This window comes from Mesocricetus auratus, unplaced genomic scaffold (assembly GCF_017639785.1).
Source record: "Mesocricetus auratus isolate SY011 unplaced genomic scaffold, BCM_Maur_2.0 Super-Scaffold_4256, whole genome shotgun sequence".
Taxonomy (NCBI): Eukaryota; Metazoa; Chordata; class Mammalia; order Rodentia; family Cricetidae; genus Mesocricetus; species Mesocricetus auratus.
In genome coordinates, this window is record NW_024429182.1 from 74,195,362 (window position 1) to 74,213,610 (window position 18,249).

The following is an 18,249-nucleotide window of genomic DNA, read 5'->3' on the forward strand; positions in this document are numbered from 1 at the left end:
TCTATTTTATGAAACACCTAACTTTGTTACTTTACAGCAACAGTCTTGTTTATGTAACCATGAATTCTCCACAGCGTAACTGAAGGCAATGACTAAACATCCAACCCCATTGCAAAACTCTACCTAATGCTTTGTGTTATTTATACATATTTGAACTATACATAAGGTCTGGGTGTTTATGCATGTGAAGGCATGTAGCAAGTGTGTTCTGTGTCACAGGCCTGATGGCGTGAGTAAAAGAAAAGAAAATATACAATAATCAGTTGTTTCTGCCTATTTCTCTACACCTCGTTTGGAGATGAGGTGATTCTCAGCTCACAGCACTTCTACTGATAACCCATTGCCACTGCAGCAATATCCAGTGGGCCTATGCACTAGGCTTGGCTCACTGTGAATTAGCATGGACATGCAATTCACTGAGTCCTTCAGGAGGAAGCACAGCTGAGGCGACAACAGGAAGGAGCACATGATTTGATGCATCATGACCTCATAGGTTGGGGCTGACTTTGAAGAAAGCACAGAGGCTAATTTACTAAGTAATCACATTCTTTCCATTAAGTTTTTTTATATTCATGTATTTACTTGACCTGTACCTATCTTGTGGTGGTGAACAAACCCAAGATCTCTGGTGTGCCAGGTGAGCTGTCTGGCATGGAGCCAATCATAACTGAAGATTAAGATTTAATGATGTTGATGGGAGTGCCTGGGGAACAAAGGTTTCACTTACCTTTACACCCTCTCCCCAGAAACAATAGAGAGCACCATGAGAGTTAATGACTAATAGGGGACCAAGCTGAAAAGGCAGCAACTGATGTGGCTGGGCAGAGTGGTGGTCAGAATTGTGAAATGAAGATGATGTGATGTCCCCTGGCCTCACCTTCTATGGCTGAAGTTACCAACTGAGAGGAAGACTGGGAGGAAAGAAATTGTATGTGAGGTAGTTCCAAGAGAATCACCTGTGACAAGTGTTGGGCTGATAAAATCCTGACTCTCCTTAGGGCCCCTTGAACATCAGTAGCTTGAGGGAAAAACCACCTGGCACACAGAAGCTGGAACCCTGGATACCCTTTAAGATTCTCAGAATACAGTGAGGTCAGGACACTGTGATGTAATATTAGGAATTGTTGCCATGGGAAAGTAGAACAGTAGGCCTTGGTAAGAAAGCCACATAGTATCCATTGAGCTGGGCTAAGAATATAAGGTGTTGGCAAGAGGACTGGTTTGTGGGTTGAAAGACATGTATCCTTGGGCTAAAGATGCCATCTGTACTCTCTGTGGCATACTGTTGGTAGGGTGACCTAAATAGGGGTGACTGGTGCTCAAACAGTTTCTTGAAGTGTCTGTGACAGGATTGTGGTAAGATGTCAAAGCATCAGACAATGTAGTATGTCTGTGAGTGGCATGCCAAATCAAGTTTGAGGGAGAGAACTCTCCATACATGCTGACCTGTCCAGCCAGCACCTGGTATAAGATCAAGGCTCCAGCCTACTCAAGGTTGAAGGACATCTATTTACACTACCCACCAGTGATGATCGACTCAGGAATCATGTGCTGCACAATGTGGGTAAGTAGGTAGTGCTTGAGACCTTCTCTTGGGCTTCTCTATAGATGAAGCTTCCTAGCAACATTGTTTTTAGTCAACAAGGACTGTCTTTGTATGTCCAATTATATATGTGTTTCAGATCACCATATCATACCATCTCTTCATCTACTTGTATAATTTTATTTCTTGAGTATGATTTTGTGTCTGCATGTTAAAGTGTGCAGTATATGTCTGCTTTTGTCAGGAGACAGCAGCTGAGGCAGAGGCAGCACATGTCCCAGAACTCTTGCTTCCTAACTGGGACAGCATGAGGTTCCTCTGCTGTGCTGCTCTCTAGTGAGTGATTTTTCTCAGAAGTCATCCACTGCAATGTGGGGCCAGGTAGGTAAAGCTTCATGGATTCCTGCTGACTGGGCAATCCCTCTTCAAGCTGTATTTAGTGATGAAAGGGACATGTTGGGGGCCAAGATTTTCAATCAGCTATGTACCCTAAACCCCAGGTGCTGCACATGGCATACTGCAAGTCTCATGACAAGAGCATCTTGCTGATAAACTAGGCAGCAGAAATGTAGGCCACATGTGAGCTGAGTATGCCCCATCCCTTCTGATCTTCCTCTTCCCAAGGATGATGTTCTCTAGGAGGAGGAGGAGGACGACGATGACCAAGTGTGATGATGGTCCCAATAAAGGATCATATGAGAAGTCTTGATTCAGACACTTGCTCCAAGGACCAGGCCAAAATACACCTGAGTGCCTGCACAGTGTTTGAGATACCCTGAGCAGCTTGGGCCTGTCACCTGTGACTTCACATAAAGGGTATGCAATGGTTATGGGTGTTCTCTAGAACTGTTGGTATCACAGTACATTTTAGTAGACTGTGATTCAAAGCCACAATAAGGTGAGCAGGGATCCCTTTTAGTACAGAAATAGTCTGAAGACCTGATCTCACATCAGTGAAGACCTGATCTCACATCAGTGAGTGCACTTGACAGGGGGCTTTCGTAAAAGGGTCACTCTGGCACAATTCAGTGTTTGAGGGGTTTTCTACGTACAGTATGGTGAAAACTTGAGAAGATATGCAGAGGTATGGACCAGAGGAACACCCTCACAGTGCATGACTATGCATTTTGTAGAGAGGATTCTATACCCATACTGGGGAAAAGCCTTGTGAAGATCTGCACAGCCTGTCACTACCTTAGCAACGCAGCCTCTAGACCAATAGTTCTCAACATGTGATTCATGAACCCCTTGGGTGTTGAATGACCCTCTCACAGGGGTGACATATCAGATGTCATGCATATCAAATATTTACATTGTTAATCATAATAGTAGCAAAATTACAAGAAAATAATTTTATGGTTGGGAGTCACCACAACATGAGGAACTGTATTAAAGGGTTGTAACATTAAGAAGGCTGAGCACCACTGCATTAGACACATGGTACATCAGCCTCTTCTCTTCTGTTAACCACCTGTAATATTCCTTCATAGGCTTAGATAATAGAAGGGAGGAAATTCTGCACAATGCCTTGTTTGGGACTCTTTGGGGCTCTACTTAGAAGCAATCATCTTTCCACGTGAGCTCATGGGACCTCTCCAACACAGCCACAGTCAGCTGTGTGGCAGGAAGACTTTCCCAATCACCTTCCTCTCCTACCTACTCCACCTTTCTATTTCTGTGATGTGTAATCTGTTATCTGGACTGTGTGCTTACATGTCTGTGTCTGTGCACTATACTCTGTGGACGGGTCGATGTTCTTATGAGTATATTTGAGATTTAAGAGAAGGATGGCAAGTATTGACCTCTATCCTCTAAAAAGTAGTCCAGGCCAAACCTGAAGAAGGCCATGCTTACAAACTAAAGTGAAAACACATCATATTTAACCATGAACCAAAAGACACCAAGAAGAGGAAATGTACCTGGGTTTAAAACTGATCTTGAATAAGTCAGGGGGTAAAGTCTAAAGTTAAATAAACTTTCACCCTTACTCAAAGAGGTCCAGGCCCAAACTAAGAATAAAAGTGTGTCTCAGTCAAACCTGAACTGAAAGAGGCCTGTGTCAATACCAGATGATGAATAAGCCAGGCCCAAACCAAGATGAGAAGTTGGTCTAGGCCAGTCTCTCAGATGGAGGTCAGGGAAAGGAAAGATAATGCCTGGACCTAACACTTATGGTGATGAAGCTGAGGTCCCATTCAAGAAGAGAGGTAGGACTGGGCCAACCCTGACATTGTAGAATCCTAGGCTCAGACCAATAAGAGAAGCAGGTCTGGGGCCAATCCCCTGAGTGAAAGAGACCCAGGCAAAAGCAAGGAAAGGAGAACGTCCACGCATATCCTTAACCCTATGAAGCCCAGGCCCAAACCATGATGAGAAGTGGGCCTTGGCCAATCACTTAGTTGAATGTGGCCCAAGTAGAGCAAGAAAAGGAGAATGCCTGGGCCTAACATATTCTCTGAGGAAGCTGAGGCCAAATCCAAATAGAGAGGTAGGACTGGGTCCAACCCTAACTCTTTTTTTTTTTTTTTGGTGTGTTTCTGCCTCTTAGGGCTTGCAAGTGCAGCCAACATGAAGATGAAGATTAACTGTTACACTCCTGATGATAAGGTCAAACCCTAACCTTCAGAACCTGTGAATGGGACCTTTGTTGATGCTAAAGTTCAGCCGGGGTTGCACTGAAGAACACATAAGGCCAACCCTAACTCTTAAGAAGCTTGGGACCAAACCAAAAAGAAAAGTGGGCCTGGGCCAGTTCCTCAAATGAATGAGGTCCATGCTCAAGCAAGAGAAGAATGACCAGGCTTAACCTTAGTCTGAAGCAAGAAGAGAAGTGGCCTGGACCCAATCTCTAAAATGAAAAGGTCCCGGGCAAAACCAAAACCAAAACCAAAACAAAACAAAAAAACAAACAACCAAAATAAAATCCAAACCAAAACAACAACAGAAAACCATTTATCTTGGGCACAATCCTTATTGTGAAGAAGCTGTCCACAATCAGGAGAAGTGAGTCCAGGCCGCATGTTGATTTTAAAGAATCAGAATCAATACCCAGATCACAGAAGAGACCAGGCAAAATAATGGAGTGGTCACTGATGTCTCTGAAACCTGGCCCAAAACCAAAACTCAAAGGATCCTGCCAAACCAAAGAGAGACAAACCAAGAAGTCCTTTCTTAGATAAATTGGAGCTTGGTCTAACCTGATAAGGGATTTTTCCCTAGGCTTAATTCTGACCAAGTAGCCAAGGACCAAGTCATACACGAATCCAGGAGGACCTAGTCAAGGAGTGTACCTAATCATAAACTGATATCACTGGATACCTGCAGCCTCCAGACAAAGAAAACTCAGGAGCCCTTAATATTATGGATGTATGGGCAGGGCCCTCACTCTTCATCCAACCCTGGACATCTTCTCATCATAAGGGAGCTGGAAACATCATGGTCCTAATGAAGCCAAGGGATCCTTTACTGATGAAACCACATGGACATTCTTTGAAATATATGGTGGCCAGAGTGTACCTTGAGGTGTTCTGATCCCAGGTCTTGATCACTTGATAATTTACCTTAGACCTCAATGGTGACACATACCAGAACATTTACAGAAAATCTTGACTCTCCAGAGTTTTTATTTTTACTGATGAATGATATAAGTTGACATTGAGTAGCAAGTATGTGGATCACACACTTCATTCACCCCAGGGAACACCCTCAAGACATGTGGACCAGAATGACCCTCCCCTTCTTCCACTTATCACCAGGCTTTCCTTTGATCTGTTTACACTTCCTGGTGCTCCTTTTCCAATTGTGCATTTTATGTGTTTCCTTGCTCAGCTTGCTCCTTTTCATTATAGACCTGCAAGAATGTGGCCACTAATAGCCACACAACACACTCAGTGTATGTTTGGAAATGTCCTCTGCCAAAGCTATTAATCCATAATGCTTCAATATAGTTTTAGGCAGATTTTTATTATTATTATTATTTATTTAGGTTAGAAACAATCTTGATTCACATGTCAATCCCAGCTCCCTCTCCCTGCCCTCCTGCCCCTCCCTCCCCACCAGGTCTCCCAGTCCCCCACCTAATCTCCACTCTGATCCCCAGAGAGGGTGAGGCCCTCCATGGTGGATCTCCAGTAACTGTCATTTCATCCAGGGCAGGGCCTAGGCCCTCCCCCAAGAGTCCTGGCTGAGAGAGCCTCCCATATTGTGACATGGGCACTCAAAGTCTATTTGTATGTCCGGGATAAATACTACTCAAGGCCCCATAGATTATGTAGGCCTCCTCACTGACATCCACATTCAGGGGGTCTGGGTCAGTCCCATGCTTTCCACAGAGCCATAAATCTGGAGTCCAAGAGCTCCCCCTTGTTTCTGTGGGTTAAACCAGGCTAGTCTTAACTCCTTTGCCCATTAGTTCTCTTTGACACTGGGTTCCAGGAGTTCAGTTCAATGTTTGTCTGTGGGTATCTGCCTCTGCTTTCATCAGTCGCTGGATGAAGGTTTTAGGCAGATTTTTAAGACAAAGGCAGAAAGCAGTCACATTCTTCACCAAAATATCACAAGAGCAGTCTGTAGGCCACATATTATTCTCCTTTGAAACCTCTTCAGCCAGCCCCCCACAATCCACATCACCCTCAGTAGCACTGTCTTCCACGTTCCTACTATAAAGCCCCATCAAGTCTCACTCAAAGTGTGCAATCGCTTTTCTAGTCCAAAGTTCCAAAGTGTTTCTTATTCCTCTAAATAAAAGCATGATCTGACCTATCACAGCAGTACCACAGTTGCTAGTACCAACTCCTGTCTTAGTGTTCTATTGCTGTGAAGAGATCCCATGACCAAGGCAACTCTTTAAAGGAAAACTTTTAATTGGGGCTGGTTTACAGTCAGAGGATCGGTCCATTATCATCATGTCAGGAAGCATGGCAGCATGCAGGCAGACACGGTGCTAGCGAGGGAGCTGAGTGTTCTGGATCAGCAGGCAGCAGGAAGAGAGGGTAAAACTGAATTAGCTTGAACATCTAAAATCTCAAGGCCCACCCCAGTGACACGCTGCTGTCAACAAGCCACGCCTATAATAGTGCCACTCCCTGAGTCTATGGGGGCCATTTTCATTCAAATCAGCACAAATGCTGATTTGATAATGCACCAGAAGTGGTTGTTCAAAACTCCTCCAATATATAAATTCTATTCCTGTGATTTCCAACTAGGTGAAATATTCTGTGAACCTGGCCCTTTGAGAGTGGGAGCAGATGCCGACTGAAGGCAAAGATGGGAACCATGAACAGAGGTCTGGGAAGAAATACATGTGCAGAGAATGCATGGAGACAGCAGATGAAAAACAATGTGCTGCTCACCACCCTTGTTGTTTGTGATGAACCATTCCATCAAACCTGGCTACAAGAAGTTCAATCTGAAGACTGAAAACTCTCAAAAAATACAGGAAAGGATCCAAAAGAAGCATTTCAGGGTAAACCATGATGACAGACGAGCATTATAAAATATTATTAAATACTGAACACACATTGCTAGGGCATGTGATGCAGAACGAAGTGTAGCATAAGATTTCACGACTTCAGATTTGTATTATGTATGTAACATGAAGGCAGATGTCCGTAGAGGTCAGTGTGCAATTCCAGCTTCTTCTTGGTAGGATCTGGTGAGAGTTTAAGTAAACATGGGCAAACGTATCTGGGCAGTGAACCATGAATTGTGTCTGAGCCAACAAGCATGCCACTAGAGCAGGGATATAGGGTTTTCCCTCAGACATTTGCATTTAAATGGTGACTATACATTTTGGTTGTCAACTTGTTAACCTAATGGGTTACTTTATGTTTTTAATCATATCAGTTGAAGGGCCAAGGTTAGGAGGGAGAGATTCTGGAATCTATGTTGTCAGGATACAAATAATAACCATCATGAGCACCAAATGACTCTTGTGGAGATCAAGGTGGCAGTGACATTTGGCCTTATTTTGATAGGTGTCAGTGTGAGTTCTTGAGGTTTCATTCTAGCCTGTCTGCAACATAGGGTAATGTTTTTCAGAAAGTTGATGTCTGGTTGAGACTGCCTATGTGATGTGGTGCTGTTATGGATCAGCCAACTAACCAAGAAATAGGAGCAGGCAGACTCTCCTTTAGTTAGAAGACATCTCTATCACTTAAGAGACCTTGACTGGGTCATGGAAATGAGTGGAAAAATTCTGGGCACAAAATTTTTGAAGTCCAGGTGTGATTCAGACCTGAAAAAGGCCATAGGTTCTGACTCACTCAATGGGAGGATGTGCCATGGGTTCAATAAAAACATTGTGTGGATCACAGTCTTGAAATTCATGTAGGCAATTTCAATTACAGATCAACAATGATAGCAGATGTGGTTGTCCAAGACTTTGAGGTCTTGGTAATGACTTACACACACCTGAGGTCTACTTGTTCTTGACTTCTTGAAGATCAGATAGCATCAGGGCACATTATGGCTGTAGGTTGTGCCTAAGTATGCCTAGATATTTTTCCTGTAGGTTGTCCAGATATCATGATCACTTTGTTATCCTGGTTCCACTAGTTTGAGAATGTATCCTGGATTTCATGAACATCTCTGTGGCCCCCACACACCTAAATTTGACACAGGCTACATTGTGGTTCAAGACCCCCTCATCTGACATTGATATCAGTTGGCTGTCATTAGGTTAGGAATCCTCACTTTTGAGTCAAATTTTTGGTGAATAGGTTCTGGCCTAGTGAGGGGGGAATCAAAACGAGGGGAGGCCATATGACGTGTATACATTCTTGAAATTAAGGCATGACAGTTTTGTCATGAACATACCTCCTACTAGTGCCACTCTATGGGGGTCATTTTCATTCAGATGATCACATTCCACTTCCTGGTCCTAGCCTGGTAGCCATATCATAGTAAAAAACTGCATTCAGTCCAACTCAAAAGTCACCATAATCTATCACATTCTCAACAATGTTTAAAAGTACCAGGTCTCTTCTGAGATCCATGTAATTTCTTTACTGTATTCCCTATAAATCAAAATGAAAAGCATATCACATACTTTCATCACACAGTGGCACAGGATACACACTGGTATTCCAAAAGGGAGTAAAGGGAGCATAAGGAGAAAAAATGGTACCAAAGCAAGACCAAAAGCCAACTGGGCAAACTCCAAACTCTGCATTTCTGTATCTGATGTCAAAGTGATCTTCAGATCTCCAACTCCCACTTGTTGACTGCAGCACATTTCTTGTGGACTGGCCCCATGTCAAGTTAGCAGCTTTCCTCTGTATCCTACAACTCTGGCCATTTTCAACATCTTGGGGTTTTGAAGGCTTCACCATCAGTTTTTCACAATGACCTTTTATGCCTTCATTCAGGGACACCACTGGCACAAGTCTAGACCTCAGCAGCTTTCCTTAGTAGTGTCCTCAACTCTAAAGCCAAAGCCATGTGGCCAAAAGTGCCAAGTTCTGCTGCTTGCTGGTCCTGTAAAATGGACCCATCATTCAATTATATATTCATCAGCTTTGCTTTTGATAGTTATCTTCATTGCCTTAGCTTGACTGTCCTGAAACTAGTTCTGTATACCAGCCTGGCCTCAAACTCAGAGATCTATTTGCCTTTGCCTCTAGAATGCTGGTAATTTTTTTTATTACTTTAATTTTAAGTAGCTTGCTTCACATGCCAACCCCAGTTCCTTCTCCCTCTCCTCCTCCTGCACCCCCAACCACCCCCCTCAGCCTCCCACCCTATCCCCACTTCCTTCCACATAGGGGATATCTAGAGTCTGTCATTTTGCTCAGGGCAGGGTCCAGGAACTCCCCTAAGAGTCCAGGCTGAGAGAGCATCCCTCTTTGTGTTATGGACACACAAACTCCATTTGTATGCCAGGGATAAATACTGATCTACTGCCCAGGGCCCCATAGGTTGCCCAGGCCTCCTCACTGACTCTCACACTAAGGGGGTCTGGATCAGTCCCATGCTGGCCTCCCAGCTGTCAGTCTGGGGTCCAAGAGCTCCCCTTGTTCAGATCAGCTGTCTCTGATGGTTTTGCCAGCCCATTCTTTGCCAATTTGCTCATTGCTCCTCTCTCTCTGTCACTGGGTTTCATGGGTTCAGTTCAGTGTTTAACTGTGGGTGTTTGCCTCTGCTTCCATCTGTCACTGGATAAAGGTTCTAGGATGGTATATAAGGTAGATGTCAAGTTCATTATCAGGAATGGGCACGTAAGGTAGTCTCTCCACTATTGCTTAGCTTGCCAGTTGGTGTCATCCTTTTAGATCACTAGAGGTCTCACTGGTGCCAGATCTCTCTTCAAACCTGTGACTCCCTCTATGATGGTATTTCTCATCCTGTATTAAAGGCGTGTACCATCACACTTGGTTCTAAGCTTTTCCTTAATCCTTTTCAAAAGTTGAAAGCTTAGCTTGGTGTTTTGCCCCATGTCACCATTCCCTTTATATAATCTCTTAATATGTTTATCTCCTTGAACACAGGACTTAGCTCCATTTCACTTCCTGGTGTTCCTTTTCTCTTCAAATTGTACATTTTGTATTTTTCCTTTATTAGCTTACTGCTGTTCATTATATTCTTCATTAGACTTAACCATAATAACCACACAAGAGAGTCAATACTAGCCTGTTTTAAGATTTTCTCTGCCAATGGAATTTATCCAAATCTCTTTACTTTAGCCTCAGACAAACACTTTAGACAAGGACAAAAAGCAGTCATATTCTTCACCAAAATATCACAAGAACAATCTCTAGGTAATATATGAATATTATTCTCTGAAACAGTTCAAATTAACCCTTACCACAACTGTTTTCCGTGTTCCTACTAGTATGGTTCATTAATAAGTGCTTAAAGCATTCTTCCTGATTTTCTAAACAAAACTCCCATAGTCCAAATTATTCCAAACAAAAGCATGGCCAGGCCTATCACAATAATACCCCAGACCCTGGAACCTACTTCTGTATTAGTTAGGGTTTCTATTACTATGAAGAGACACCATGTTCATGACAATTCTTATAAAGGATAACATTTAATTGGAGGTGGTTTACAGTTTCAGAGACTTAGTACATTATCATCATGGTAAGACATACTGGCATGCGTACAGGCAGACATGGTGCTGGAGAAAGTACTGAAAGTTTTACATCTTGATCCACAGGCAGCAGGAGTCTGTGTCCATACTGGGCATAGCTTGAGCATAGGAGGCCTCAAAGCCCACCCCTATATGGACACAGTTCTTCCAGCAAGGCCACACCTTCTAATAGTACCACTCCCTATGAGCCTTAATTTTTTTGAGCCTTAAATAGTTACACCTTCTAATGAGGACTGATCTGAAGATACCTGCCTGCTTTCATTCATAGAACAGGAGTTGTATATTCTGAGTAAAAGGCACTTGAGTCAACATCAGAGGCAAAGGTGGTCCATACAGTTTACAAAAATCAGTGAGTTAGAAACAGAACAAACTGTCCAGGGATGAAGTCTTGAGTCTTCCTAAAAATTGGGTCATCTTAATAATTTCTTGTTCATTGTCCTATTGGTGATCTGAGGGCCCATGAATGGTAAGGAACTATACTAGTAAGTCCAGGAGTAAGCGCACTGAAGACCTGCCAGTAATCACCTGAGGCTTTTAGCATCAACTCAAGCATGTCAGTAAAGAAAGGCTCCCTAAACTCTGAAACCAAAGAGCCTGAATAAACCCAAAAGAAAACCTCAGGACAAACATTGAAAGTATCCCAGTCAGAATGTCTATCTATTATGTCATTCCATTGTAGCCTAGGACAAACTATAAACCTCAGGAGTCATGGATTAAACCATTTTCTCGAATACTCCTGGAATGACCCAAGTTCCCAAAGATGATAAGTACCCTGAACCAGAGGTCCTCTAGTCAACTGCCCAAACACAAGGAACCAGTCAGGAGGAAGCCATTTTTGAGTTGCTGGTCATGGGCCTCCAATAGACTTCCCAAACAATTCAGGCTAATGCTGTTGCACTTGGTCATCTCCCAGAAGTTGAAGGTGATACCCTGGTGCCCAAAACACCAAGCACCTGGGACACAGGATTCTGAGAATTTGGCCTGCATGTGACCCTAAACATACCTCTATGAGGACTGTTTTTCAGAATTCTATAAAAGCTGTTAAGGGAGGGAAGTATTCAATTGTTATGCCTATTAACCACAAAATGCCCAACATGGCAAAGTATCACTAAAGTCATAATAATGGCATTCATATTTGGTAGTAATTGTTTTGTGTAATTGCACTTAAGGCTTGCTTGTCAGTGGTAAAATATTGCCATATACTAGAATGCTAGCCAACTCCACATGGTTACTAAGGTCAAGGATCTTATAGAAGAACCAACTACTGACACTTTATTAAGTCATTATATTTCTTATCTGCAGCCTCAATATTTATCCTTATATCCACAGGTAAGCTTAGCTCTCAGAACTCTTCAAAGTAGCTTGTGTTTGCAGCAGCTGCAGCAGACCATTTCAGAAAGCCACACTTGGTCTAATGCAGTGAACTAGACTGTGGGAAGAGCAACATCAACCTATACATCTACAACACAACCTTTACTCTTAAGACCCAGGGATCATTGACCAAGAGGGAAAAGAAACATTTTAGAGTGAGAGGACCAGGAATGTTCCTGTTAGAGGTGGGTTTCTTGTAGAAATGACATGGAAGCTGCACACATGAACCCACAGCACTATTGGTGCCTGAAAAAATATCTCAACAATACACCACCATTAGACATGCTAGTTTGAGGAAAACCATGTGACTTCGCCACTAGACAAAGTGTCATAGGTGACTAGGCAGTGATGAGAATTAGTCCTTCCCAGGGATAGCCCCTAACTGGACATTAGTAACTACAAGGTAGATGGAAATGAACAAGAAAGAAGAAACAAATATAGGTGTCACTGTATATTTGTGCATTTATGTATAGTTGTATATCAATAATAGCCAAATAGAGGCTTTTATGCAAATCATATATTTAATTGGTCTATGTCAGGCATAAAACTTTTGGGGAGGTAATTCATTGTAGAAATCCCAATGAACCAGATAAGTATATCTGTATTATATCACAGTATGTGAAAACTAAGATCTGTAGTGCCCAAATCAGAGGATACTTCTTAACATGTGTTTTTTCAATGTCAAAGTTTTAAAGCTGTTTAGATCAATATTTTGTTTGCACTCATATTTTGTTTTGATTTTATAGATTTTGCTAGAGAGTCTAGGCTGACATTGAACTAATATTAGTCATCATGTCTCTGTATCTCAAGTGATCATATTCAAGGACCACCAGGACTGGCTTTATTCCTAACTTCTGCAATAAAAGCTACCTATTCAGATGAAAGTGTTTTAACTGATAAGGCTTGCATTCTTTGATACCTGACCTCCATGTCAGGGCTGTAAGATTCTACAGGGAAAGGAAGGACCAAGAACACATCAAAACATGTTGAACCAATGCTAATCTACTTAAAGGTTACACTGATATTGTTTCTCTATGGGGCACCTAAGAAGGTGTCAAAACCATAAAGTTATTTAAGAAAATTTTGCATAAATGTCAATGTAAATTTTAATGTAAATTAATAGCCAGCAAGGTATTCTACCTTATCTGTTATACATATCTTTAACAAATTCTATGAGATGGTCTTCCTTATACCTACATTTTTCGGCCATTATACTAATTATTCAAAGAAGGGTTTCTCTATTTGTAATTTTGCAAATCTGACAACTCAGAATGTACTGATTGGCTTATTAGAACATGACGGGATTGAACAAACATAGGTGTCAACATCATGCAACATCTCAAATATAAAGCTCTGTCCTTTAAGGCCCAAATAGTAGTGGTGGGGCAATAATGTATTCTTCTTAAAACTAAGCAATGGAGTCACATTACTTTCCAGTTGTTCGTGTTTCAGTCATGATCCAGGGTAGTTCACAATTAAGTTATTCACTCCACAAATAGAAAGAGAATTAAATGCCAATTAAGATTATTACCTTTTCCCCAAACATGACCAAAACATTTATGGAATGGCTCATTAAAACCACAAAGCATTGCTTCACATTTTCTAAATAAAAAGAAAATGGTTAAAAGCATAAGTGAATGAACTGAGCCCTGCCTATCATCTGGGGCTGCAGCTAGAATCTTCTAGACTAATGTGAATTAATCTGAATTACAATGACTGTGACTGTCACACTTTTTTCCAGAAGAATTTAACAGCATTAAACAAAAGTTTTGTTTTGTTTTCAATATACCCCCTCACAGTTTCCCCTCCTCCCCTCCTCCCTTATTCCCTATTCCCAAGTCCCCCACATCTCCCCTCCCCCACATCCACTCCTGTTCCATTTCCCTTTAGAAATGAGTAGGCCTCCCAGGAACATCTACCAAACACCACATAAGAAGATCCGATAAGGCTAGGCACAAACCCTCATATCAAGGCTGGGTGAGGCAACTCAATAGGAGGAAAAGGGTCTTAAGAGCAGATGAAAGGGCCAGAGATACCCCTTCTTCCCCTGTTAGGGGGTTCCACAAAAGTATCAAGCTAACAACCACAATATATATGCAGAAGTCCTAGTACAGACCGATTCAGGCTCCAGTCTCTGTGAGCCCTACTTAGTTGAAGTCTCTGGGCCCTGTTCTCTTCATATCCTCAGCTTCTCTGGCTTCCACATTTCTTACTCCCCCCTTTTCCATGGGATTCTCTGAGCTCCAAGGGATAGGGACCCGATGGAGATCTTCATTTTGGCTCTGTCTCCACCTAATGCTTGTCGTGTGGGTCTCTGCATCTGCTCCCAGGTGCCAATGGCAGCTTCTTTGATTACAATTAGGCTAGGCATCAATATGAGCATATAAAGATGTTGTTCTATTGATTTTTTCTATCATAAGTATCTGGACTATCCATCTCTGATTCCTGATCATCTATGCAGTGTTGGGTATGGGCTCCCTCTCATGGTGTGGGCCTCAAGTTGCCCAGTTATTGGTTGTCCACTCCAATAAGTTCTGCTCCTGCATTGCTCTAGTACACCTTGTTGGTGGGAGAGATTATAGGTTGAAGGTTTTGTGACTGGGTTGGTGTTCTTAAACAATAAACTTCTAAAAGATGCATTAAAATCATTGAGAATTGCATATACATACATACATACATACATACATACATACATACATACATACATAAAATGTGTTTGATCACATTATTCTTCATTCCTCCAAATACTCCCAGATCCACTCTCTCACACCCAACACTCTGAAATTCATTTGTGTGTGTGGGGGGGCAGGGGATTAAACCTACTTGGGTAAAACTTTTATGCCTGTATTCTCTTGTGTGTAGTGCTTTCTAGTAAGTCACTCAAGCTACCTGGCATCAGCACCCAAAGGGAAACTAACTCTTCCTCCTCCAGAAACCATCTACTGCCAACAGCTTCATAGTTGGAGGCCGACGCTAGTGAGCTGCTTTCTCTTCCATGCCAGAATATTCACTGGTGTGACCTTGGAGTTCATGAGTGCAATGGTCCTGTCATGTCCAGAAGACACTTTTATTCTAATCGTTCCTGGCCTCTGGCTCTTAAAATCTTTCCACCCACTCTTCCAGAATGGTCCTTGAGCTGTAAGGGAAGATATAAATATCCCATGTATGCCTGATAATGCCACAGAAACTCTCTGCATCTTATGAGGGTCCAGTTCCTGTGTTAAGCAAAAACTTTTCAGATGAGGTTTGAGAGCAACACTAACCTAAAATTCTAGAGATACTAATTAAGAGGACCATTTGGTATTATGCCTGTCTAACAGAATAGTGATGCTAAGTTCACCTGGGAGGAGGTGGTCTTTCCCAGATCAACAGAACAAAGCACGATTTTCCAACTGTGTATTTGGTCTTAATTCTAATCAGAATGGTAGTGGTAGTTTCAATGAGAATGGCCCCCATAGGTTCACATATTTAAATACTTAGATTTCAGTTGGAGAACCTGTATGGGAAATATTAGGAGGTGTGTCACTAGATGTGGTACTGAGGTTTCTCTCTGCCTCCTGCTTGTTGTTTCAGGATGTGTGTTTTCAAATGTTGCTCCAGCAACAGGTTTGCCAGACTGTTGTCATAATTCTGGACATGATGGTCATAACCTCATCTTATAAAACTGTATGCCTCCATTTAAACTCTTCTATCAGTTTCCTTGGTCATGGTGTCTCTTCATAGCAATAGCATATTAACTGAGACAGTTAATCCTGTAACATCCATGCCACTATTGCACTCATAGGCATATCTTGCCAAATTGGATGCCATTGATAGCTCCCTGGTACACAACAGCTAGAGAAGACTGTAGTAGAGGACCCTCTTTCCCCAGTAACCTACATTACATATGTTTCTACTCTAAAAGTCTGACAGCAGGGAGAAATCCTTTTCTTGCTACCAAATTCATTTCTCCATTTCCGGAAATCACAACGCATAGTGTTTTCAGCAATAGTGTCTTACTATCAAGTTCTGGTGGCCAACTAAGAACAATGGCAATAATCTGTAACAGTGTAATTCTTAAAAGCAATAACTGCAATACTAAAATTATAAACAGGTAGGGTATCAAATTAATGTCAGCTTAGCTAGGAAAATGAAGAAGCTTCTACTTGGAAGAAGGTGGAGACAAATGTGATAACTATTTTTTCCTCTACCCCACATCAAAATTTCAGATTAAAGTTATGAAATTATAAAAGAAGATCAAGTGTATGTTTCAACAGAGACCTGTATCATAGACTGCAAAATTAACAACAAAAAACTAATTTCCCAGTTTTGTAGCTGAAAAGATAAAGAACAAGATGCCGGCATCTGTTTTCTCAGATACCTTGCTACTGTCCTCTCATATGGTGAAACAGAGAAGTGAAAGATTATCACCATGTTGTTACGGGGCAGAAGGAATAAACTCACCCCAACTGACTCTTTCTACAATGACAGCAGTCCTTAATGAGGATGAGAGCCTGAACATCTCCCCAAATGCCCACCTTTCAACTCTAGAGTCCTCATGATCCAACATGAGCATGTTTTAGATATTCCTATCCCAGAGAGCACACATTGAAACATACACATGAAGCTGGCTCCTGCCTGCTGAAAGAATGGAAGCACAATAATAGTTATTCCTCAGCCCCATGGTGTCAGTGGGGGCACAGGATCCTGCTGTTCTTTGCTTGGACAAGCTGCTCTGGAGTGGTCCTATCCTTCAGAGCTCCTTGCCTGGAATTCATATCTTTCCAATGATCCTCAGTTGTGGAACTATCTGAGCTCATCTGGGCTTCAACAACAACATACCGTAGGCCAGTGGTTTCTTATCAACAGAAACTTTCTCACCATTCTGAGGGCTGAGACTCCAAGATCAAGATGCTGGTAATATCTTCTGAGGTCTGCTTCCTGGTTCATGAGTAGACCTATTCAAGGGAGTCCCTTTAGCAGGGCACGAAGTTGGTTCTTGGTTGAATTATAATCACAAAAGAGCCAAGGAAATCCCCATCCCAGAAACAGAAAGGAGACTGAGACCATACTGATTTGAAAGGTATGTGGGAGACTCTGAGTTACATTAGGACCACTCTGTGGCCATCAAGAAGCCTGGGATGACCTTAACTACAAGGGTTCTATGGATGACTAGATCTTCATCTGAGCTCAGACAACTTCATTTACAAGTAGCCAGAATCCAAAACTATAGCCTCAAGAGTTCAGGACACACCTAACCATCAAACCATTATAGCAGAACCTAACACAACACCAAGGGTTTATTGGCCATTCACTACATTCTTCTGAGTCTAGAACTTATCTAACCTAAATAAATCCTGAACCAGATGTAAGTCTCAGCTTTGAGCCAGGCAAATCCTATGTATGAACAATCTTGACTTACAACAAGGATTCCAGTGCTGATGACAGACATCAGAGCAAAGGTTTTATTGTGATATCAATACTGACCTTAACCATCAAGTGTCCCAGGCACACCTCAGGTACATGTGTGTGGGGGTTAGACCTTGTTCCATCCTACCATGACCATCATTACTTCTAGGGAGTCAGGACCACATAAGGCTTTATGGTATCTTGGCTGCAACTAACCATAAAACAACTTTGGCACAACCTGATATACTGGGTGTATAGGCTGCACCTTGAAATCATCCGTGTCCAGGTCTTATCTTGACTTCAATAGATGGAGACTACAAATGGTTCTTAACTGTGATCCACTCTAGGTGCTGTACTCCAAGAAAGTGGGATCAATCTTAACAATGATTGGTTGTCTGATACTGTTATCAAGGTAAAGGTAGAATCCTGGCTTTTATGGTTAAGAGGTAAGTAGTGACCCACCACAGCCATGTCCCACATTAACTTTAACAGAATATGCATCCTACAGAGTCTGAACTGAAGCCATATCATAACCTCAGGGGAGTGAGGAACATATTAGAATCTCAATGGTATCTTGTCCTCAACCTAGTCTTAAATCAGCCAGGGCCAGTTTTGAATTCAAGACATTTTATGCTATACTCTGAGCAACTGATTCTTTAACACATGATGGGTTCAATGCTGGGCCCTTCTAAGTATCTTGGACCTACTTACCTTGAAGGTTTCTTTGGTGAAGACTGATGTCAGGACACAAGCTTCAAGGTTGTCTTCTTGCTCTTGGAGCGACATGTCCACTGGGTCCACGATAATGCAAAGGGTGTTCACAGTAATCTCCATTCTTAGTTGTCAATCATGTTTC

General features: G+C 42.2%; 1 long non-coding RNA gene across 1 annotated transcript; it reads left to right on the plus strand.

Moving 5' to 3' along the window:
- The first annotated feature begins 1,152 nt into the window (after positions 1–1,152).
- Positions 1,153–16,680, plus strand: LOC121134634. Its single transcript, XR_005871727.1, has 3 exons — positions 1,153–1,564; positions 6,748–7,007; positions 16,214–16,680. It is a non-coding gene; the product is annotated as an uncharacterized LOC121134634 (long non-coding RNA).
- Positions 16,681–18,249: the final 1,569 nt, after the last annotated feature.